At 40.1% G+C, this 24,861-nt stretch overlaps 1 protein-coding gene across 1 annotated transcript in view; it reads left to right on the forward strand.

Moving 5' to 3' along the window:
- Positions 1-24,861, forward strand: part of GMPS (guanine monophosphate synthase) — a 792,617-nt gene that overhangs the window by 722,124 nt on the left and 45,632 nt on the right. The gene's annotated exons all lie outside the window — the stretch shown is intronic.

Raw genomic sequence — 24,861 nt, forward strand, 5'->3', positions numbered from 1 at the left:
CGGCCTTGGGCTCCGTAGCGGTTAGGTCGGTTCTGGACGAACCCCGCGGGGCTGCACCGTCTTCCCCCTCCCCCCACGCCCCCGCAGGCCCGCGTGAGGGCTGGTGGCCCCGGGGTCGCGCACTCCGTTCCCCCTCCCCGCTTCCTTCCCAGAGAGGAAAGGGTGTGTGTCCAGGTCCCGCCCCCGTCCAGTTTACTCCCTGTCTAGCTTGCTGGTTTGCGGGGTAACCCCCTTCCCCGCCTTTGGGGTCGCTCCCCGGGATGCGAGCCGTGCCCCCTCGCCCGAGGGCTGGACAGTCGGGAGTTCCGGAGTGCTGGAAAAGTTGCTACCTTGACGTACCCTGCGGGGAGAGCACGTTTGACCGCTGCTGCGCATCTCCTCGCCTCCAACTCACTTTTTTCTTAGACCCTTTCTCGTACTTTCGTCCCGCTTCTGAATTGGGCACCTTCGCTTTCACCTCTGTATTAACATTTTCATTGGCCTGGAGTTCTTTCCGACCTTCACTAAGTCAGTTTTGCCTGCGGGAAACCGCGCAGTTTTGAACTGCGATTTACTTGAGTAAGATATATATACCTCCTCCTGTACGCTGTTGAGGGCCTAGCTTTAGGAAAAAACTTAATTAAATTTGACTCGGGAGGTGGGATTATATACTTCGAGTGGAATTTGGTGCTCTACGTCAGATAATAGTGCCTTATACAGGCAGAATTTTAACATTCTCTTTAAAAGGTGCTCAAGGGTCACGTCTTAGGAGGTACTCTTGAATGGTTGCTTAGCACTTGGTAGTAATTCAAAAAGTATTTGTTGAACAAATGAGTAAAGATTATAAGGTAGCTGATTTTAACTCTTTTAACCAAGGCACCAGTGGTGCTTGGGTCCGGGGAGCTCTTTCTGAGGGTTGTAAAACTGGTGAAGAACACACAAACCTTTAGTTTCTGACCGCAGAAGCAAATGTAAACCTCATTGTTCAGCTCTTTCCTGCATACTAGTTGACTTGCAAAGCATTTTTCTGTCTAGTTTTGAGCCTTACAACTCGTTGGAAAGATTCATCTTTATGCTGATAGATGAAATAACGTGTTAGAAGGACTGAAAATTTATGGGCTTTGAAAGATACATAGTGCGTTTGAGAGGAGTATTTTCACAAAACTAAGTGACAGGAAAGTGTTAAGATCTCTTTCCAGAGTATATAAGAGGATTTTTCTTCTTCCTAACTGGTATTTTTTGTTTTGCTCGACTTGGAATTACAAAGATAATCTTATCCGTTTGCTATATTTGAGCCTAAGGTGAATTAATTTTATTTCAAGGTTCTTTATGTTTTATAGCATAATTAAACATTTAAAAAACTATGTGAACGATTAGTTGTGGACTGAATTGGAAGCATTTTCAAGAGGAACATCTGGAGAATTAACATATTTCATCAAATCTATGATCATTGTATGTACCCCTGAGGATAAAAAAAGTCCTGACAAACCATAACATGCCATTGATCATAAACATTTTAAGTAAAGAGATATTAAATATGGGAAATACCTTATATCACCTACTATATTATGCGTATTTCTAAGAGGCCCACCTGGAAATAAGTAGGAGTCTTATTTTGCATAGCCTACCATTGAACCACCTTTCCCTTGGGAGGAAGGGCTTGCTTTGTACATTGATTGGGCCTTTGCTGTGTGTATCTTAGTTCATAAATTAAAAGTTGGGCAAGAGCTGGTTTTGATTTCTGTTTCTGGTACATTTCAGTTATCAGGATTTTCTGAAACAGCATTTTTACATGATAGAAACTAGAGAGGGACCTAAAAGCTCTAAAAGCATTTGGGATATTTTAATTATTTTTTATACACAGTACTTCATTTAATTTTTAATTTATATATTTTTTGAGACAGGATCTTGCTCTGTCACCCAAGCTGGAGTGCAGTGGTGTGATCACAGCTCACTGCTGCCTTGACCTCGTTAGCCTCATGAGTAGTTGGGAGTGCAGGCATGGGTCACCCCGCCCTGCTAATTTTTATTTTTCTGTAGAGACAGGTCTCGCTATGTTGCTCAGGCTGGTCTGGAACTCCTGGGCTCAAGCGATCCTCCCACTTTAGCGTCCCGAAGTGCAGGGACTACAGTAGTGAGCCACTGTGCCTGGCCAGGATTTTATTTATTTAAATTTTTTATTTCCATATGTTATTGGGGAACAGGTGTCATTTAGTTACATGAGTAAGTTCTTTTTTTTATTTTGAGACGGAGTCTTGCTCTGTCGCCCAGGCTGGAGTGCAGTGGCAAGATCTCGGCTCACTGCAAGCTCCGCCTCCCGGGTTCACGCCATTCTCCTGCCTCAGCCTCCCAAGTAGCTGGGACTACAGGTGCCTGCCACCTGTAGCTAATTTTTTTGTATTTCTAGTAGAGACAGGGTTTCACCGTGTTAGCCAGGATGGTCTCGATCTCCTGACCTCGTGATCCGCCCGTCTCGGCCTCCCAAAGTGCTGGGATTTACAGGCGTGAGCCACCGTGCCCGGCCATGAGTACGCTATTTAGTGGTGATTTGTGACATTTTGGTGCACCCATCACCCGAGCAGCATACACAGCACCCAATTTGTAGTCTTTTATCCCTCACCCGCTTCCCATGCTTTGCCCCTGAGTCTCCAAAGTCCATTGTGTCATTCTTACACCTTTGCATCCTCACAGCATAGGTGATCAGCTTTTCTTTAAAAACTTTTTATTATGGCAAGGGTGTATTTGACATAGTAACTTTCTTGAGTTTTATTAAGGCAGCATTATCAGAGTAGTGCTTTGGGTGACTTGTCAAGTTTCCTTCTCCTTTCCCCCATCTAAGGGTGAGACTCTTGTTTGTAGTAAAGGTGGTACCTGTCCTATCACCTTAATTGAGAGGTTATGACTAGGTTATATCATACTTGGATGAAAGATGTTTTATAAACACTCCCTTAGTGATTACAGGTAATACAGAATCTTTAATGGCATTTAATAATGTTAATTTTGGCCGGGCGCGGTGGCTCACGCCTGTAATCCCAGCACTTTGGGAGGCCGAGGCAGGTGGATCACCTGAGGTCGGGCGTTCAAGACCAGCCTGACCAACATGGAGAAACCCCGTCTCTACTAAAAATACAAAACTAGCCGGGGTGGTGGCACATGCCTATAATCTCAGCTACTCGGGAGACTGAGGCAGGAGAATTGCTTGAACCTGGGAGGCGGAGGTTGCGGTGAGCCGAGATCGCGCCATTGCACTCCAGCCTGAGCAAAAAGCGAAACTCTGTCTCAAAAAAAAAAAATAAAAAATAAAAAATAAAATAATAATGTTAATTTTAAGTTTGGAATTTCCAAATTTAAGATTTTGAATGCAATGGGAATATAACCTGGGATTTTTATCCAGGATGCACTGAGAATTAAACAACTGTATCAACTTTTGTCACAACTTAGTAAATTGTTTTCTTAGATAAAAGTTAGATTTTTCAAATTTCTTTCCGTTAGGATATTCATTTAGAGTGGAAGAACTGCTGCAGACAAAAGGAATGGTTTTTAGTGTAGTATGTTCTTAGACTTGAAAGGTTTTGAAATTCCTCCAGGAATCTCAGATGACATTGCCTTTAGCGTGGGCCAACTTGTCACTTAAGGAAAACAATTCAGTCTTTTAAGAATTTTTACAAAAAGTATAGACTTGTCCTATACTTGTACAAATGTATTTGATACTTTTTTAAGGTTAATGAATTACACTCCAAAGGATGTTGTTTGAAGTAACGAATAATTATTTGCTATCCAGAATAATCAAATTTTACTGTTGTGAGACATTCTTAAACTTTGTTTTCTTTTTCTTTTTTTTTTTTTTTTTTGAGACAGAGTCTGGCTCTGTTGCCCAGGCTGGAGTACAGTGGCATGATCTTGGCTCCCTGCAACCTTCATCTTGCTGGTTCAAGTGATTCTTGTGTGATCCTTGTGCCTCAGCTACCCGAGTAGCTGGGATTACAGGCATGTGCCACCACGTCCAGCTAATTTTATATTTTTAGTAAAGACAGGGTTTCACCATGTTGGCCAGGCTGGTCTCAACCCCTGACCTCAGGTGAGTCGCCCGCCTTGGCCTCCCAGAGTCCTGGGATTACAGGTGTGAGCCACTACGCCTAGCCTTAAACTTTGTGATTTGTTTTGTTTTGTTTGGTTTTGAGACAGTCTTGCTTTGTCACCCAGGCTGGAGTGCGGTGGCATGATCTCCCCTCATTGCAACCTCCGCCTCCCAGGCTCAAGCAATTCTCCTGACTCAGCCTCCCGAGTAGCTGGGACTAAATGCGCATGCCGCCGTGCCTGGCTAACTCTTGTACTTCAGTAGAGATGGGGTTTCACCATGTTGCCAAGGCTGGTCTCGAACTCCTGGGCTCAGGTGATCCGCCTGCCTTGCCTCCCAAACTGCTAAGATTATAGGCATGAGCCACCATGTCCGGCCCTGGCCTTAAACTTTGTTTTTATGCCTCTTTCTAACCTAAACCATGTTTAGATGCTGAAAATGAATGAAGGTATCAGGGTTAATGCATAATTCTGAAGCACTTTGTGAATCAACAGAAAAGTAATTGTTTCATAGAATTTTAAATCTCTGTATGGCATATATAATTCTGGGTTGTGTAGAATATTATTCTTTTCATGCTTATTGTGGAATAGAGATGTTTCTGTATTTGCTCAAGAATGATGGTGGTTAAAAAAATAGCTTTATTATAGTAAAAACATAACAGTCAATTGGTTTTCTTGTTGGTGGACCCTTGCTATGGCTTCAGGTTCATGGTTTTGAGGACCTAGGAGATTATATAGTTAAGTTTATACACTCATTAAGATTGTTATGTGAAAGGGAGTAAGATCTCTAAACTGGGGCACATGAGCATAAAAAAAGAAGGTGTGGAAAATTTAAATTTATAATAATTGCTGCAAAATAAAATTGTAGATTTGCACAATAAAATTGTAGATTTGCACAATACGATTAGTAAGTAAATGGCAAAACTCCTGTAGCAAGAGTGTTCAGATTACTGTCTTCTGTACATTATACACAGGGACGTATAACATCTCTTTCCTGCATGTGTTACACAAATACCCCATATTTCCCAGTGACCCAGCTTATAATGGCCTTGAGGCTCCTGTGCATCTTGCAAGGTGAGGAGTGGCTGTAACACAACTGGGAGGTACACTGAGTAGCTGGCAGGAACAGCAACTTCAGATATTTCTCCTATCATCACCCAAGACTAGATAGAGTTAGCTATCCTTAATTGCCTGTGTCCAAGTGTACTTGATTTTATCAGAAAAGAGTCAGGAAAGATGTGTTATCAGTATTTGGCATTCAGACTGAATGAGAAGTTAAAAGTGAGAACTCTGTTTGCTATGCTTGCAACCCACACGACACTAGGCAAAGCCATAGCTGAAGGTGGTATTAAATATAAGGTGAAAGTTTAACAAACCCGTCCTATTTTACTTTAATGCAGTTATTCATAGTATGTTGTTAAAAAGAAAAATCTGAGACAAATGTTAAGCTGGGTGGGATACCGGAATAACAGATGTACATCAGGAGAGTCCTGGGCAGACTGGACCATATGGTCACTCCAGTTATAGAGCACGTATTGTTCTGAGTTTGGCTCTGATTTCTCCCAGTGATGTGTATTTAAAATTTGGCTAAAATTTAAGTCTAATGTGTATACATTAGCATTATTTTTCTGAGTTAATTATATAATAAGAGTATTACCCTAAAATTCTTGAAAATTGAGTGTCATTAATTACTTGTTTTTTAAAAGTGGTGAGCCAGCAATACTGAACCTGACCGAGAGGTAAAATAATCTTCTCTAGTCTGCCATAACACTTGCAAGGGATGTTTCCCAAACCTTTAAAGCTGCCTGGGCATGTGAAGTTTTCTGTTTAGTTACTCCTGTTTGTCACTGGAAAAACAGTAGCCTTTTAATCTCAAAACTCACAGCAGTCCATGTAAATTTAATTTACTTCTGCCTCATTTGCAGTTTGGAGAACGAGTCTCAGTAATTCTCCTGAATCCTATTACGAATGTAAATTTAGGACTCCAGATTTCTAAAATTCTGCTTTAGACAAATTTTGGATCAACGATCTCTGATTAATTTGGGAAATTTTAGATGAACAAAAGTACTTGTAGATACATCATTATTTTGATGTTACTGGTAGTAGTAGAACTTTATTATGCTTTATTATTTCTTTTTTTTTTTTTTTTGAGACAGAGTCTTGCTCTGTCACCCAGGCTGGAGTGCAGTGGCCGGATCTCAGCTCACTGCAAGCTCCGCCTCCCGGGTTCACGCCATTCTCCTGCCTCAGCCTCCCGAGTAGCTGGGACTACAGGCACCCGCCACCACGCCTGGCTAGTTTTTTTGTATTTTTTAGTAGAGACGGGGTTTCACCGTGTTAGCCAGGATGGTCTCGATCTCCTGACCTCGTGATCCACCCGTCTCGGCCTCCCAAAGTGCTGGGATTACAGGCTTGAGCCACCGTGCCCGGCCTATGCTTTATTATTTCGCAAGCAAATTAAAAGAAATTTTAGTCAACATCCATGTCCCCAATCTGGATTCTACCATTTACTTTTCTTTAAAAAACATTATTTTTATAACGGCTTTATTGAGATATAATTCACAGACCATGTACTTTGCTTATTTAAAGTGTCCAACCCCATAGTTCTTAGTGTATTCATAGATTTATACAACCATCACCCCCCATTTGTACAGTTAATTTTAAAACATTCTCATCCCCCGTCCCCCAAAAGATCCTCTGCCCTTTAGCAAAGGCCCCATTTTCCTGCAACCACTCCTCCCTCCCAATCCTAGTCAACCACAAATTTCGTTTTCTGTCAGTAGATTTGCCAATTGTCTTAGTCTGTTGGGGCCGCTAAAACAAAATACCAGAAACTGAGTGGCTTATGAACAACAAAAATTTCTGACAATTCTGAGTGCTGAGTTCAAAATCAAGGGACCTGCAGATTCAGTGCCTGGTGAGGGCCCACTTCCTGGTTCATAGAAGTGCTTCCTGCACTTCTATGTGCAAGGTGAGGGGCCTCTTTTTTTTTTTGAGAGTCTCACTAGTACAGTGGTGTGATCTCAGCTCACTGCAACCTCTGCCTCCTGGATTCAAGCGATTCTCCTGTTTCAGCCTCCTGAGTAGCTGGGCATGTGCCACCATGCCCAGCTAATTTTTGTATTTTTAGTAGCGACGGGGTTTTGCCATGTTGACCAGGCTGGTCATGAACTCCTAACCTCAGGCGATCTACCTACCTTGGCCTCCCAAAGTGTTAGAATTACAGGCGTGAGCCACTGTACCCGGCCCCTAGGGCCTCTTTTGTAAGGGTACTAATCCTATCCGTGTGGGCTCTGCCCTCATGCTCTAACCACCTCCCAAAGACCTCACCTCCTAATATCACATTGGTGATTAGGTTTCAACATACGAATTTTAGGGGGAAACAAACATTCAGACCATAGCACCTATTTTGGACATTTTGTGACTAGAATCTTAAAATATATGGTGTTTTGTGGCTTTCACTTAGCATAATGCTTTCGAGGTTCATCTTGTAGCATGTATAAGTACTTTATTCCTTTTTATTACCTGCTAATATTCCATTGTATGTGTACCACCTTATATTTATCTACTCATCAGTTGGTGAACATTGGGTTGTTTTCACTCTGGATATTGTGAATAATGCTGCCATGGACATTTCTGTATAAGTTTTTATCTAGACAAAAGTTTTCATGCTCTTGAGTATATACCTAGGAGTGGAATTTCTGGGTCATATGGTGACTCCGTTTAACGTTTTAGTGAACTGTCAGACTGTTTTCCAAAGCAGCTGCAACATTTTATATTTCTGTCTGCTGTGTAGCAGTATATGTTAAGATTCTCCAGAAAAACAGTAGGTTATAGACAGAGAAATAGATAATAGATATTTATATATAGAGAAATATGAGACGAAATTTGTTAGGGGAATTGGCTGACACAATTATGAAGGCTGAGAAGTCCCATGATAGACTGTCTGCAGGCTGGAGAACCCACCAAGCTGGTAGCATCACTTCGTGTAAGTCTGAAGACCTGAGAACTGGGGGAGTCCATGGTGTAACTCTCAGTCTGAAGGCCTGAGAACCTTGGTGGAAGAGGGTTGGTGAGAGGACGATGGGAGAGTGGCTGCTGGTGCAAGTCCTGGAATCCGAAGGCCATATCCTGAAGTTCTTATATATAAGGGCAGAAGGTGTCCTAGCTCCAGAAGGGAGATAATTCGACTTTCCCCTGCCTTGAATTTGTTCTGCCCTGGCCTCAGCCTATTGGATAATGCCTGCCCACATTGGATGAGGGTCGATCTTCCTTTCTCTGTCTACTGATTCAAATGCCAGTCTCTCCTGGAAGCACCCTCAGAGACATACCCAGAAATAATCCTTTACCAGCTCTCTGGGTATTATTAGTCTAGTGAAGTTTATACCTGAAATTAGCCATCACTATTTCTCCACATCCTTTTTTTTTTTTTTCCCCCGAGACAGAGTCTCTGTCGCCCAGGCTGGAGTGCAGTGGTGCTATCTTGGCTCACTGCAACCTCCACCTCCCCAGTTCAAACGATTCTCCCACCTCAGCCTCCCAAGTAGCTGGGATTACAGGCGTGCGCCACCACACTGGCTAATTTTTGTACTTTCAGTAGAGTCGAGGTTTTCCCACGTTGGTCAGGCTGGCCTCGAACTCCTGACCTCAGGTGATCCACCTGCCTCGGCCTCCCAAAATGCTGGGATTACAGGCATGAGCTACCACGCCTGACCTACTTGTCTTTTTGATTATAGCCATCAGAGTCGCTGTGAAGTGGGATCTCATTCTGGCTTTAATTTGCATTTCCCTAATGACTGATTATGTGCATTTTTTCCATGTGCTTATTGGCCATTTATGTATTTTCTTTGGAGAAATGCCTGTTCAGGTCTTTTGCCCATTTGTTTTTTTTTTTTTTTTTGAGGCAGAGTCTCATGCTGTCACCCAGGCTGGAGTGCAGTGGCACAATCTCAGCTCACTGCAACCTCCACCTTCTGGGTTTAAGCAGTTCTCCTGCCTCAGCCTCCCAGGTAGCGGGGATTTCAGGGACCTGCCACCATGCCTGGCTAACTTTTTTGCCCATTTTTAAATTGGATTATTTTTCTTTTTTATTGAGTTTTAAGAGTTTTTTGTTTTGTTTTGTTTTTTAAGTCTAGAGATGTTTCTTGTCAATATGATTTGTGATTATTTTCTACCATTCTGTGGATTATCTTTTTACACTTTCTTAATGGTGTTCTTTGAAGCACCAAAACCTTTAATTTTGAGGCTTAATTTATTTCTTCTTTTGTCACTTTCATTTTTGGTGTCATCTAAAAAATTGTTGCCTAATTCAATGCATATCACAAAGATTTGTGTAATTACCTATGTTTTCTTATAAAAGTTTTATAGTTTTTGCTCTTATTTATGTCTTTGTTTCATTTTGAGATCATTTTTGTATCTTTTCTAAGGTGGATTTAATCTGACTTATGGTTTTTTAACAGACTGGCTCTTAGATTTGGATGACTGTTGGCCTTGTTATTGACACGCTGGCAGAGCTTGACCGTCAGTGCCCCGGAAGGCTGAGGGTAACAGTTGCTCATTGTGGTAGTATCTTTTTATATCAGCTTTGTATCTTTAGTGTCGGTTTGTGGAGAGAGGTGGTAGTTTAAAAAACTCACTAATAGGTGTTTTGTTTTGCTTGTTTTTATTGTGGTAAAATGTACATGCAGTGAAGTGCATAGATCTTTAAGTATGTAGTTTGAGTTTTGACATATATATGTACTCATGTAACCGTCACCCCAATTCATATAGAACATTTCTGTCACTTACAACATTCCCTTGAACAACAAATAGAATCAGAAGCACTCTGGATTTAACAAAGTTATGTTTTTAAAAAATGCAAACTTGGTGCAGTATTTTTAAGTAAAAACTTTTTTCAGTTATTAAAATCTTTATCGGTTTGTCTGTTAGGCATATTATCCTGTCTAATGTGGTACATCTTGGGTTAACCAGGTCTGTCTCTCTAGATGTTAATAGTGCTTCCCAGTGGTTTCTTTTCTCTGATGTCTTTCCTTCATTAGTTACTCCCTTATTAAAAGAAAACGATAAATGTGCATTTGTATTTTAATGTCTAAAGCTAAAGAATCAGTGTAACGTTTATCATAAAGACAAAGTCACAGAGAGATGACCATAATTATAGACATTTTGTACAATTTTGACTTACACTCTTTGTATTTCTGTTGTATATGGCCAGCAAAGGCAGAATCAAAACATGTTATTAATATTTATTTGTTGTATATATTTATGGGGCACAATGTGATGTTTTGACAAAGTATGTTGTTAATTCAGAGCCTGCTATGGATGCTTTGATACTAGTTTTTTGGGTTTTTTTTGAGATGGAGTTTTGCTCTTGTTGCCCAGGCTGGAGTGCAATGGCGTGATCTCGGCTCACCACAACCTCTGCCTCCTGGGTTCAAGCGATCCTCCTGCCTCAGCCTCCCAAGTAGCTGGGATTACAGGCATGTGCCATCACACCTGGCTAATTTTGTATTTTTAGTAGAGATGGAGTTTCTCCATGTTGGTCAGGCTGGTCTCAAACTCCCAACCTCTGGTGATCCACCCGCTTTGGCTTCCCAAAGTGCTGGGATTACAGGCATGAGCCACTGTGCCCAGCTTGATATTAGTTTTTTAAATGTTACTTAGGCTGGTGGTAGAAACATCTTCACAAAGGCATATGATATACTAATTTTTAAAATTGTACTGTGGCATTTCAGTTAGCTATTGCCACAATAATGCTGATTAACAATCATAAAATCTAAGTGGCGTACAAACATAAGCATTTATTTTTTGCTCATGAGTTTGTGGGTCAACTGACATTGCTCAGCTCCACTTGATCTTGTCCTTTTCCTGAGACTAGTACACTCATGATGTTATGGTGGCAGAAGCCCAAGAGGCAAGTGGAAACACTAAGACTGCTTAAGGCAGCAGGGCCTGGTGGCTCACACCTGTAATCCCAGCAGTTTGGGAGGCTGAGGTGGGCGTTATCACTTGAGCTCAGGAGTTTAGACCAGCCTGGGCAACATGACGAAACCTTGTCTCTACTAAAAATACAGAACATTAGTCAGGTGTGGTGGTGCACGCATGGGGGGTCCCAGCCACCTGGGAGACTGAGCTGGGAGGATTGCTTGAGCCTGGGAAGCGGAGGTTGCAGTGAGCTGAGGTCGTGCCACTGCACTTTAACCTGGGTGACAGAGTGAGACCCTGTCTCAAAAAAATAAAATAAAATAAAATAAATGAAGACTGCTTAAGGCTTGGCGTACTATGACTTTTGCCCTTGTTATGTTGGCCAAAGCAAGTCTTGTGCTTGAGCCCAGTGACAAAGGTGAGGGAAGTGTATTCTATCTGTAATAGGACAAGCTGCAGACTCAAGTGATAAAATCATAGATACAGGAAACGGTGAAGAATTAGGGCCAATGATGCAGACTGTTGTATATGGAAAATTGAAAACATTTGCATAAGTACAGTGAAGAGTATAATGATCCCTCAAGTCCCTATCCAGTTCAGCAATTATCAACATGTGACCAGTCTTTCATTTATGTTTATGTAGTGCATCACAGTAAGATAGTTACATATGTCTGGTTGTCTGTTTTTGTATGTTAAGCTGCATTGGTTGATTCAGATATTACCAACTTATCCATCATTATCAGGTTTCTCATTAACCTTTTACCTAATGGTTTTAATAGCCACTGTTTTTCAGTGCTTCTCAAACATCTGTAGTGAAGACCATTTTAAAAAAATTTCCAGTACTGAGGACTGCTACTTTTGTAAAATACAATATATTTCTAGACAAATGAAAATATAAAATCTAATATATTTTAAAAGCCCCCGATATTTATTATAGATGCAACAGAAATAAAATTACTTTGTCAACTTGTTATGCAAATTTATGGATGCTTATGTAAAACTTATGTATTCTTTTTTTGTCATGAACTGGTAACAGTTTGCTTAAAAATGTTCCTTCGCTAACTATGTGGTTACTCTGGTAGAGTCAGAATACATGCTTGATTCATTCTCATTATCAGTATTATTTTACCAATTTTGTAAATAGTTTTTTCAGGTTTTATTCATTATTTCCGATGGTGCAATTAATGTATGCTATATAATAGAAAGGGTCACATGTAGAAAAGAGACTGGCTTTATGAAGTACAAAATAGTAACATCTTGAAAAATGGACCACATACTACCTACATACTAAACATTTGTGAAATTGTGACACTCCATTACTTAAAGTTTATTTTTTTTCTTTTTGTTTTTGAGACAGAGTCTCACTTTGTCACCTAGGCTGGAGTGCAGTGGCACTATCTCAGCTCATTGCAACTTCTGCCTCCTGGATTCAAGCCATTCTCATACCTCAGGCTCTCAAGTAGCTAAAACTGTAGGCGCAGGCCACCATGCCTAGCTAATTTTTGTATTTTTAGTAGAGATGGGGTTTCACCATGTTGCCCAGGCTGGTCTCAAACTCCTGAGCTCAAGTGATCCACTTGCCTCAGCCTTCCAAAGTGCTGGGATTACAGGCATGAGCCACTGCGCCTGGCCTAATTTATTTCTTAAGGAAAAAAATGTATAAATATCTTAAAAATACTTTAGGAATAGTGATCATATGATAATCAAAATTAAGAGTGTTCACAAATTCAGTATATTTAGAAAAATATAGCCCTTTGATTATCTTTCATCTCTTCATAAAAACTGTCTTGTGTTTTAAGGTCATCTTTAGTACACTGATAGTATGGGAAGATGAACTGAAGAGAACGAGTCAGAGTTTGGGTATACATTTGTATTGTTTTCATTTCTTCGCTTCTTTGCAAGATACCTTTGGTTCTTCATGCAAGCAGGCTACACATGTGCACACACTTGAAATCACCTTCAAAAGTAATTTTTGTTAAAATAGTAGATCTCCGTCACCACAGGAATGCAGAGTGAGTCAGGACAACTAGAGGTGAATGTAAGAAAAAACCCAAGGAGTTTAACAGAACAGAATTGATCAGACTGAACGCAGTTCAGAACTTTTTGTTCTTTTAATAATTTGGCAACAGTTTTTACTGAATGTTTACCCTTTTCAAAATTGTGTACGTTGCCAACTTTAGGAAACAAGCAGATTGATTCGGGCTGATTGATACTGGTTTAAACCTACCCAAAGATAACCTTGTTCCTCAGTTGGATAATGCTTGTTATTGAATAGAAAAACTAGCTATAATGAAGATTTTAGGGATTTAAATATCACGAGGCAGGCCGGGCATGGTGGTTAACACCTGTAATCCCAGCACTTTGGGAGGCTAAGGCAGGTGGATCACCTGAGGTCAGGAGTTCAAGATCAGCCTGGCCAACATGGTGAAACCCCGTCTCTACTGAAAATACAAAAATTAGCTGGGCATGGTGGTGCACTCCTGTAATCCCAAGTACTCAGGAGGTTGAGACAGGAGAATCACTTGAACCTGGGAAGGGGAGGTTGCAGTGAGCTGAGATTGCACCACTGTACTGCAGCCTGGGCAACAGAGTGAGACTCTGCCTCAAAAAAAAAAAAAAAAAAAAAAAAAAAAAATCACAGGGCAAAGAACAATATACTTTCATTTAGTCAACAGTGCCAACTTTTCTTAGTTATCTGAGAACTGGTCACATATGTATATTGTGTCAACAAAATAATATTGCCTTAACTTTCTGGAAAGACAAGTCTTAGGATAATTGAAACTCAAGGGGAAAATAGGCATTGATTTCAAAGGTTAAAAAATCAGATTAGAAATTGTGGCCCTGAACCAACTTTAAATTTCCGCTCAAATTAGAAGAAAAAGATAATAGAGAATTGTTCTATTTTCTTACCCCTAGTGTTCATAATGTACAGATTACATACAGTAGAACTGTATTCATTTTACCTGAGAAGATAGAATTCGTCCACCCAATTCCATGGTTTGGGTATGTGTATGGGGTTTTGGCTGTCTTTAGATGGGTGCTAGAACTGGTATCTAAGTTAAAGCTAAATTGCTTTTTAGTTCATTGATTTAGATAGTATATTCAGCTGTTCATTATATGCTGGGATGGTGCCCACATGAACTTGAAAGGAGCTATTGGCCCCTTGTGATAGGGCAGAAGAGAGTCTGGATTACTTTGAAAAACTAAGAGATGTGTTTGGTTAGCAAAAGAAGATGAAACTGCAGTCAGAGGTACAAACTGGTTCAGTTAAGGAGGAAAAATAATTGAATTTGAAACAATATACATAACACGTAGAAATTAAGTAGTCTTTAATGAATACCTACTAGCTTCAAATCTCATTAGGGAAAAGAGTTTTCTCAGTGTATGAAGTTATTAACCAAGAGCGGTGAAAAGCTGAGATAACATTATATGTCAGTAGAGACTTGTATTTCCCAAACCTATCGAACATTGAAAACTTAAACATAGTAATTTATTGAAGGCATTCCCATAGAATCCTATGTGTTGTGTACTCAGATTAAAGGAGGGAGTGAAAATGAACTCAGATGAATTAAGTGATTGAAATTTTTGTTTATATTGTTTAATAGCTACGCATTTGTTAGTATAAGACCAATGGAACAACAGTGGTCATAATTTAGGCAACATGAAACAGTTGGTAATTGGTAAGCATTGCTTATATGACCAAATGTAGATCTAATACTGTGCATTATTGCATCAGGGTATGTCTTGTGACTTCCAGATTTTTTCTCAGGTATAAACACAGTTTTCTAAAGGCATTTTATACATTTGTTACCTAAAATGAACAACTGTGTAACTGTCATCTATACCTAGAATTTTTTATCAGAGGTATTTCAGATTTTGGATTTCGGAGTATTTGTATTATACTTACTGTTTGAGTGCCACTAATCCAAAAATCCAAAATGCACCAATGAACATTTCATTTGAGCATCATATCGGTGCTCAAAATTTTTCAGGTTTTTGGATTAAGGATGTTTAACCTGCATGTAGAAAGAGACTTATTTAGACAAACTTGAAAGACTCATGTCCTACTTACACGTGGGTTGTTGTTTTGTTTTGTTTTTTGTTTTGAGACAGAGTCTCACTCTGTTACAGCCCAGGCTGGAGTGCAGTGGTATGATCTTGGCTCACTGCAGCCTCCGCCTCACAGGTTCAAGTGATTCTAGTGCCTCAGCCTCCAGTGTAGCTCGGATTACAGACATGGCTGTTCTATGGGAAATTCCTTGAGACACACTGGGAATCCCTTTCCCTAAAGGAAAAGCTTTTCTGCAACTTTATGTAACTCAGTATGAGTAACAATTAACAATGGCAATAATAGTTGTGTCATTGGACTAGTAGAATTTTAAGATATATTGTAATTTCAGAGATGCCTGGCTGCTTTCACTTGGCAAGTTTGAAATGATTCATTCCTGTTTTGGGGATTTTTCAGCCAGAAAAGACAGCATACCACTCTGGAGCTATAGAGAATTTTAAGAGCAGTTTTGGCTAAAGAATAGGCCAGGTTCTTACAGGTCTTGGGAAATATTTTGAGCTTTATTGAACATTCTAAGAGGAAGTCACTGTAAGGTTTTGAGCAAAGGGAAGATTTGAATCTGATTATTTTTTTCTTTCTATTAAGCACGCTGGCATGTTATCCAAACTCAGTATCACCAGTAATGGAACAAAATGACATTGTGTCTTTGCCATTGTATCACATCAAGAGGAGGCATGGTAACATTACCAATGTAAATTTCTTGTTAAATGTTGATCTAGAATTTGATCATGATACAACAAAGAGATCCAGTGTGGGACATACTACAAAAAGCTGGTCTGATCTTTAAAAAAGGTCAATGCCATAAAAGACCATACAAAGGTGAGGAGTGAATAGTTGAAGGAGGCAGTGAATGAAAATGTGTGTGCTGTGTGTGTGGTTCTTGATAGATTTTTTAAAAAACCATGGATTTTTAAAAAAACCATAAACACCTTGTTTTCAACAATTGGGGAAACTTATATGTAGACAATTATCAGTTTTAACTTTCTTGGATGTGATAATGATATTGTAGTTACATAGGAGATTGTCCCTGTTTGTAGGAGATGCATGCTGAAAAGGTTTTGGGGGAGTGAAAGGTATACAGTTTATTTTTAACTCGTTCAGGTGGAAAAAGTATATGTAGATGGAAATAAAGCAAATATAGCAAAATGTTACTGATCATTGATATAGATGAAGAGTGGTGTTTATTATACCAAACTTTCAACTTTTCTTTAGGTTAAAAATTTTAAAAATAAAAAGGGATAGGGTAGAATAAGTACATGGTAAGATAACAGAACTACAGAGTCTTAAACTTTTTGATTTAACACTTTAGGTTCCAGCTTCATTCAGTGTTACATGTGAGATGATGGCCTCTTATGAAAAACCTCGGTAAAGTTTATCAACATTCCTTTTTTTTAATTATTAATTTTTTTTTAAGAGATAAGATCTTGCTGTATTGCTCAGACTAGTCTACAATTCCTGGGCTCAAGTAATCCCCCCACCTTAGCCTAAAAAATTATGTGTGCTTTTAATCTAAAATACCCAAAGGTTTTTTTTTTTTTGTTTTTTTTGTTTTTTTTGTTTTTAAATCCAGCAATTTTGCTGGAGTATGTCTTAGGGTTGGTCGTTCTGAGTTCATAGACTAATGTTGATTCATGTTCTCTCTTGCCTTGTGTAATTTTTAAAGTATCTTTTAGCTCCTATAGAAATGGTATATTCTAGTTTTGATCTGAGGATGTCTTTCTGGCTTACTGTCATAGAGACATCATTCTGTTCTTTATTCCTTCTATTTTTTATTTTTATTTTTTTTGAGACAGGGTCTCGCTCTGTCATCCAGGCTGGAGTGCAGTGGCATGATTATGACTCACTGTGGCCTCAACCTCCTGGGCTCCTCTCACCTCTGCCTCCGGAGTAGCTAGGACCACAGGCACGTGCCACTACTCCCAGCTAATTTTTTTTTTTTTTTTTTTTAAGACAGAGTTTCGCTCTTGTTAAGGCGAGAGTACAATGGCGTGATCTCAGCTCACCGCAACCTTTGCCTTCAAGGTTCGAGCGATTCTCCTGCCTCAGCCTCCCAAGTAGCTGGGATCACAGGCATGCACCACCACACCCAGATAATTTTGTATTTTTAGTAGAAATGGGGTTTTACCATGTTGGCCAGGCTGGTCTTGAACTCCTGACCTCACCTGCCTTAGCCTCCCAAAGTGCTGGGATTACAGTGTGAGCCATGGCACCTGGCCTAATTTTTGTAATTTTTGTAGAGACAGGATTTCTCTATGTTACCCAGGCTGGTCTTGAACTCATGGGGCTCAAGCGATCTGCCCACCTCCACCTCCGCCTCCCAGAGTGCTGGTATTACAGGCTTTAGTCACAGGGACCTGGCCTCCCTTCTTCTTACTTTTAGTAACTTTGTATGGGATTTAACTTCTATACTTTGTTTCCTTTTTATGTGAATTTAGTTTTCCTCAACTTTTAGAAGGAAACTAGTCAAGATAATGTTTCTAACTTTATATAACTCCCTCTTCTGTTAAAAAATTATGGCAGTTGTTTTCTAAGGATTCCTGGCTCTGTCCCTGTGCCCCATGTTAGTCTGTTCCTTCTCCCTTTTTCCTGTCCTGTTGATTTTGATTCATCTCCCAGCAGTGACTCTTCATAGCAGGCCCTCTCCTGGAAAGGATCTCTGACTGGTTAGTGTCAAGGGTTCATGGGGGTTAAACTCCTCTGGCCCCTTTATGCCTTACCTTGGGTTCCCTGTTACTTGTGTATTATTGGTGTGGACAAACCTCCTCCTAGCGCGCTGCAGTTCTCTAATTGGCTGCTGTGCCTTCTGGGTCATACCTCTTGGGTGTTGAGAATTCTCCTGTTTTCAGGTCCTTTAATAAAGCTGGATTGCTTCCCATGTAGGTGCTATAGCACTAGGGTTTGTGACTGTGGTAGTCTCTCACCACCAACTTGTATTTTGGGGTTCTTGTAAAGGTCATTGCTATCTAGTTCAGTAGTTATGTGGGATCCAGGAAAATCCAAAACATTTCCATCTCTACTTTTCCAGAATCTGCTAGATCTTCTTGCCCCATTCTTAAAGAGTTTGCTGTATATGGTTTAGTTTTTTCCTTAATATTTTTTTCTTGATATCTTAAAATATATCTTTATGAATATTGCCTACTTTATTGTGATGCACTCAGGGCAGTTGAGGGATAGTCACCTTAAGTCTTTAGGCATTTGTCTTTTTAATAACTTTATGTAAATAGATGTGGTAGATTTTCCTGTCTTGTGATGCTGAATTTTATTTGTCTCTGCACTGATGTGACTAAGTTTCTTTTTTCTCATTAGGGTGGTTTTTCTAATCTCTTGAAGTCCAATTATCAAACTTTTCAACTGTGTGTGAAGTGGGAGTAAATAAATTCCAGGTTTTGAGGGAGAGGAACTTTGCCTTTACTAGCGGGAGCGTTTTTGCTTTCTCCTGAATTGTCAAAGCTGTGACAGTTGCTGCATAGGCAAGGTCATACCCAAGGTAGAAGGAAATAGGGCAAGAATTCAGTTTCTTCAGTAACTTCTTGTGGCACAGAATTGAACATTTATTGCTAAGAAAACAGGAATATTCTTTTAAAATACCTTTTTTGAGTAAAGATTAGATTACTTAAATACAGGCAGTCCTTGCTATGCAGGATAAGTAAAACGACTAAAAATAATAATGCAAGCTGAAACCGTGCAAAGCAATTTTAATAGTCAGTGGGAAAATTACAATTGCTTTGTGATCTTTAAAAATTTTTGTTAAAACACTAAAATCTTTTGTCAATTACAAAAGTATAGGGGAACAAAAAAATAAAACTACTGTTTACTACAGTGTAACTTAAAATACTAAGAACATTGAGAATTAAAGTACTTTATTTCTTTGTAAAAAGCTTGCCAGTAGTAGTTTCAATAGTAGTTTAAAGAGTACTTCTCTGTGTCTTTTCTGTGCCATGGTTGCTTCCAACATTTTATCCTTTGCACTTTTAATGTCATGAAATGTCCTAGAGTTTCTTTAATGTGAACTATTTTCCTGGAGTCACTTCCTCTGGGACGTTGCCATTCTTTCCATCACAACCAGTTTCCTCACTGATGTTGGTAAGTTCCCTGGCTGTATATCTAGAGGCCCTGAAACCTTGTCAGCCTTGCCATAGTCAGCATTTTCTTCTATAACTCCATATATTCAAATTTCACTCCAGTATTATCACTTTTCATTTCTTTGCTGCACTTTCATCTTTGTTGGCCAGCCCCATTTGGATTATCTGTATTTGTTTTTTGTTTTTTGTTTTTTGTTTTTGAGACGGAGTCTCGCTCTGTTGCCCAGGCTGGAGTGCAGTGGTGCGATCTTGGCTCACTGCAACCTCTGCCTCCCAGGTTCACACCGTTCTCCTGCCTCAGCCTCCGGAGTAGCTGGGACTACAGGTGCCCGCCACCACGCCTGGCTAATTTTTTGTATTTTTAGTAGAAACAGGGTTTCACTGTGCTAGCCAGGTTGGTCTTGATCTCCTGACCTCGTGATCCGCCCACATCGGCCTCCCCCAAGTGCTGAGATTACAGGCGTGAGCCACCGTGCCCGACCAGATTATCTGTATTTGTAAAAAGTCCTTTGGGGTTTATCACTGTAAGACAGGCAACACACTGCACTCTTGGCTGTTTGTTGTCCAGTGACCAATCACCAATAGAATGAAAGAAGGGAGGTGATTGGTCACTGATCCTGATGTTCATCTGTTATTTACATGGTGGTTTGTGGACTGAAGAGCTGGCAATGAAGTTTGTCCTTTATGTAATTACTTACAGTAATGTATGATAACTGAAATTTGAGCCATGTTGTTGGGGACTGGTAATTAAACCTTGGTATAAACCATAGTAATTGAAATTTGTGCATATTAGGATTATGCAAGTCAAGAACTCCGCCTGTAATGTAAAAAAGCATACTTAGATTTGGTAAAAATGGTAGATAGTAATGGGACTGAATCTGAGAAATTTATGCAATAATGTAGTGCTTAAAAATATTTTTTAAAAAGTTAAGATTATTTTGAGATACGTTCCATCAATACTGAATTTATTGAGAGTTTTTAGCATGAAGGACTGTTGAATTTTGTCAAAGGCCTTTTCTGCATCTATTGAGATAATCATGTAGTTTTTGTCTTTGGTTCTGTTTATATGCTGGATTACGTTTATTGATTTGTGTATGTTGAACCAGCCTTGCATCCTAGGAATGAAGCACACTTGATCATGGTGGATAAGCTTTTTGATGTGCTGCTGGATTCAGTTTGCCAGTATTTTATTGAGGATTTTTCCATCGATGTTCATCAGGGATATTGGTCTAAAATTCTTTTTTTGTTGTGTCTCTGCCAGGCTTTGGTATCAGGATGATGTTGGCCTCATAAAATGAGTTAGGGAGGATTCCCTCTTTTTCTTTTTTTTTTTTTTTTTTTTTTTTGAGACGGAGTCTTGCTCTGTTGCCCAGGCTGGACTGCAGTGGCCGGATCTCAGCTCACTGCAAGCTCCGCCTCCCGGGTTTACGCCATTCTCCTGCCTCAGCCTCCCGAGCAGCTGGGACTACAGGCGCCCGCCACCTCGCCCGGCTAGATTTTTGTATTTTTTAGTAGAGACGGGGTTTCACCGTGTTAGCCAGGATGGTCTCGATCTCCTGACCTCGTGATCCGCCCGTCTCGGCCTCCCAAAGTGCTGGGATTACAGGCTTGAGCCACCGCGCCCGGCCTGATTCCCTCTTTTTCTATTGATTGGAATAGTTTCAGAAGGAATGGTACCAGCTCCTCCTTGTACCTCCGGTAGAATTCGGCTGTGAATCCATCTGGTCCTGGACTTTTTTTGGTTGGTAGGCTATTAATTATTGCCTTAATTTCAGAGCCTGCTATTTATCTATTCAGGGATTCAACTTCTTCCTGGTTTAGTCTTGGGAGGGTGTAAGTGTCCAGGAAATTATCCATTTCTTCTAGGTTTTCTAGTTTATTTGCATAGAGGTGTTTATAGTATTCTCTGATGGTAGTTTGTATTTCTGTGGGGTCAGTGGTGATATCCCCTTTATCATTTTTTATTGCGTCAATTTGATTCTTCTCTCTTTTCTTCTTTATTAGTCTTGCTAGCGGTCTATCAATTTTATTGATCTTTTCAAAAAACCAGCTCCTGGATTCATTGATTTTTTGGAGGTTTTTTTGTGTCTCTATCTCCTTCATTTCTGCTCTGATCTTAGTTATTTCTTGCCTTCTGCTAGCTTTTGAATGTGTTTGCTCGAGCTATTTATGACAAATCCACAGCCAATATCATACTGAATGGGCAAAAACTGGAAGCATTCCTTTTGAAAACTGGCACAAGACAGGGATGCCCTCTCTCACCACTCCTATTCAACATAGTGTTGGAAGTTCTGGCTAGGGCAATCAGGCAAGAGAAAGAAATCAAGGGTATTCAGTTAGGAAAAGAAGAAGTCAAATTGTCCCTGTTTGCAGATGACATGATTATATATTTAGAAAACCCCATCATCTCAGCCCAAAATCTCCTTAAGCTGATAAGCAACTTCAGCAAAGTCTCAGGATACAAAATCAATGTGCAAAAATCACAAGCATTCGTATACAGCAGTAACGGACAAACAGAGAGCCAAATCATGAATGAACTTCCATTCACAATTGCTTCAAAGAGAATAAAATACCTAGGAATCCAGCTTACAAGGGATGTAAAGGACCTCTTCAAGGAGAACTACAAACCACTGCTCAGTGAAATAAAAGGACACAAATGGAAGAACATTCCATACTCATGGATAGGAAGAATCAATATCGTGAAAATGGCCATACTGTCCAAGGTAATCTATAGATTCAATGCCATTCCCATTAAGCTGCCAATGACTTTCTTCACAGAATTGGAAAAAACTGCTTTAAAGTTCATATGGAACCAAAAAAGAGCCCGCATCTCCAAGACAATCCTAAGTCAAAAGAACAAAGCTGGAGGCATCACGCTACCTGACTTCAAACTATACTACAAGGCTACAGTAACCAAAACAGCATGGTACTGGTACCAAAACAGAGATATAGACCAATGGAACAGAACAGAGCCCTCAGAAATAATACCACACATCTACAACCATCTGATCTTTGACAAACCTGACAAAAACAAGAAATGGGGAAAGGATTCCCTATTTAATAAATGGTGCTGGGAAAATTGGCTAGCCATAAGTAGAAAGCTGAAACTGGATCCCTTCCTTACTCCTTATATGAAAATTAATTCAAGATGGATTAGAGACTTAAATGTTAGACCAAATACCATAAAAACCCTAGAAGAAAACCTAGGTAATACCATTCAGGACATAGGCATGGGCAAGGACTTCATGTCTAAAACACCAAAAGCAATGGCAACAAAAGCCAAAATTGACAAATGGGTTCTAATTAAACTAAAGAGCTTCTGCACAGCAAAAGAAACTACCATCAGAGTGAACAGGCAACCTACAGAATGGGAGAAAATTTTTGCAGTCTACTCATCTGACAAAGGGCTAATATCCAGAGTCTACAAAGAACTCAAATTTACGAGAAAAAAACAACCCCATCAAAAAGTGGGCAAAGGATATGAATAGACATTTGTCAAAAGAAGACATGCCTACAGCCAACAGGCACATGAAAAAATGCTCATCATCACTGGCCATCAGAGAAATGCAAATCAAAACCACAATGAGATACCATCTCACACCAGTTAGAATGGTAATCATTAAAAAGTCAGGAAACAACAGGTGCTGGAGACGATGTGGATAAATAGGAACACTTTTACGCTGTTGGTGGGGTTGTAAACTGGTTCAACCATTGTGGAAAACAGTATGGCGATTCCTCAAGGATCTAGAACTAGAAATACCATATGACCCAGCTATCCCATTACTGGGTATATACCCAAAGGATTATAAATCATGCTGCTATAAAAACACATGCACACGTATGTTTATTGCGGCACTATTCACAATAGCAAAGACTTGTAATCAACCCAAGTGTCTATCAGTGACAGACTGGATTAAGAAAATGTGGCACATATACACCATGGAATACTATGCAGCCATAAAAAAGGATGAGTTTGTGTCCTTTGTTGGGACATGGATGCAGCTGGAAACCATCATTCTGAGCAAACTATTGCAAGAACAGAAAACCAAACACTGCATGTTCTCACTCATAGGTGGGAATTGAACAATGAGATCACTTGGACTTGGGAAGGGGAACATCACACACCGGGGCCTATTATGGGGAAGTGGGAGAGGGGAGGGATGGCATTGGGAGTTATACTTGATGTAAATGACGAGTTGATGGGTGCTGACGAGTTGGTGGGTGCACCACAGCAACATGGCAAAAGTATACATATGTAACAAACCTGCACGTTGTGCACATGCACCCTAGAAATTAAAGTATAATTAAAAAAAAAAAGTTAAGATTAAGGAATTATAGAGAAAATCCACGAAGATGTGTGTGTGTTTGTGTGTGTGTGTGTGCGTGTGTGTGTGTGTGTGTATACAGTAACACTAAGGGTAAACGTCTGAAAGGACAAAGTTTTAGTTTGTTCTGTGATCTTACTTTTCTACATTATTGCATATTCGTGTGACCAAAACCTTCATTTCTATGACCTGCGTAATTTCTTCTGGCACCGGATTGGGTCTCTCACAAATCCTCCTATGTAGATGACTGACTTGCTTGTTCCTTTTTTTTTTTTTTTGAGACGGAGTTTCACTCTTGTTGCCCAGGCTGAAGTGCAATGGTGCAATCTTGGCTCATGGCAACTTCTACGTCCTGGGTTCAAGTGATTCTCCTGCCTCAGCCTCCCGAGTAGCTGGGATTATAGGCGCCCACCACAATGCCTGGCTAATTTTGTATTTTAAGTAGAGGCGGGGTTTCTCCGTGTTGGTCAGGCTGGTCTTGAACTCCTGACCTCAGGTGATCCGCTTGCCTCGGCTTCCCAAAATGCTGGGATTACAGGTGTGAGCTACCATGCCTGAACGCTTGTTCCTTTTTGCAGCAGAAGGAATAATGGTGGTGTAGGTGAGGCCTGCATTTATTTTTTGCAGATAAGTGGAGAAGGGATGAAGGGTGGAAAAGATTACACAAGTGGCTAAAGGATTGACTTAAGGTTTTTATGTGCAAATTTTACAACTAGAGGGAGAAAACCTCCCTTAATATGTTTATTGTAAACATTTAGGACATACTGAAGAGTGTAAGGAAATAAAAATAGAAAATCACGTATAGTTCCATTACTTAGATGAACTACTTCATCTCTCTGTTAATATTTTGGTGTATGTCCAGCCATACTCTTCCTTTTTTATGCATGCATACAGACTTTTACACTTTTATACAAGCCATATTTAAGTGGCATTATACTGTATATGCTTCCTATAAGTGGATTTCCAGGGTACACAGAAACTTTTAAAGAGGTTTTGTTTTTTTTTTTTTCTGAGATGGAGTCTTGCTCTGTCGCCCAGGCTGGAGTGCAGTGGCCGGATCTCGGCTCACTGCAAGCTCCGCCTCCTGGGTTTATGCCATTCTCCTGCCTCAGCCTCCCAAGTAGCTGGGACTATAGGCGCCCGCCACCTCGTCCGGCTAGTTTTTTGTATTTTTTAGTAGAGACGGTGTTTCACTGGGTTAGCCAGGATGGTCTCGATCTCCTGACCTCGTGATCCGCCCGTCTCGGCCTCCCAAAGTGCTGGGATTACAGGCTTGCGCCACCGCGCCCGGCCAAGAGTTTATGTAAAATTTAAAATATACAAAATAAAAAAGCAAACAAACAAAAAATCCAGGATAGAGACCAGATTAGTACAATGAATTTAATGTACCTATCACCCAGCTTCAGTG

The sequence above is a fragment of the Macaca thibetana genome, chromosome 2, assembly GCF_024542745.1.
Source record: "Macaca thibetana thibetana isolate TM-01 chromosome 2, ASM2454274v1, whole genome shotgun sequence".
NCBI lineage: Eukaryota > Metazoa > Chordata > Mammalia > Primates > Cercopithecidae > Macaca > Macaca thibetana.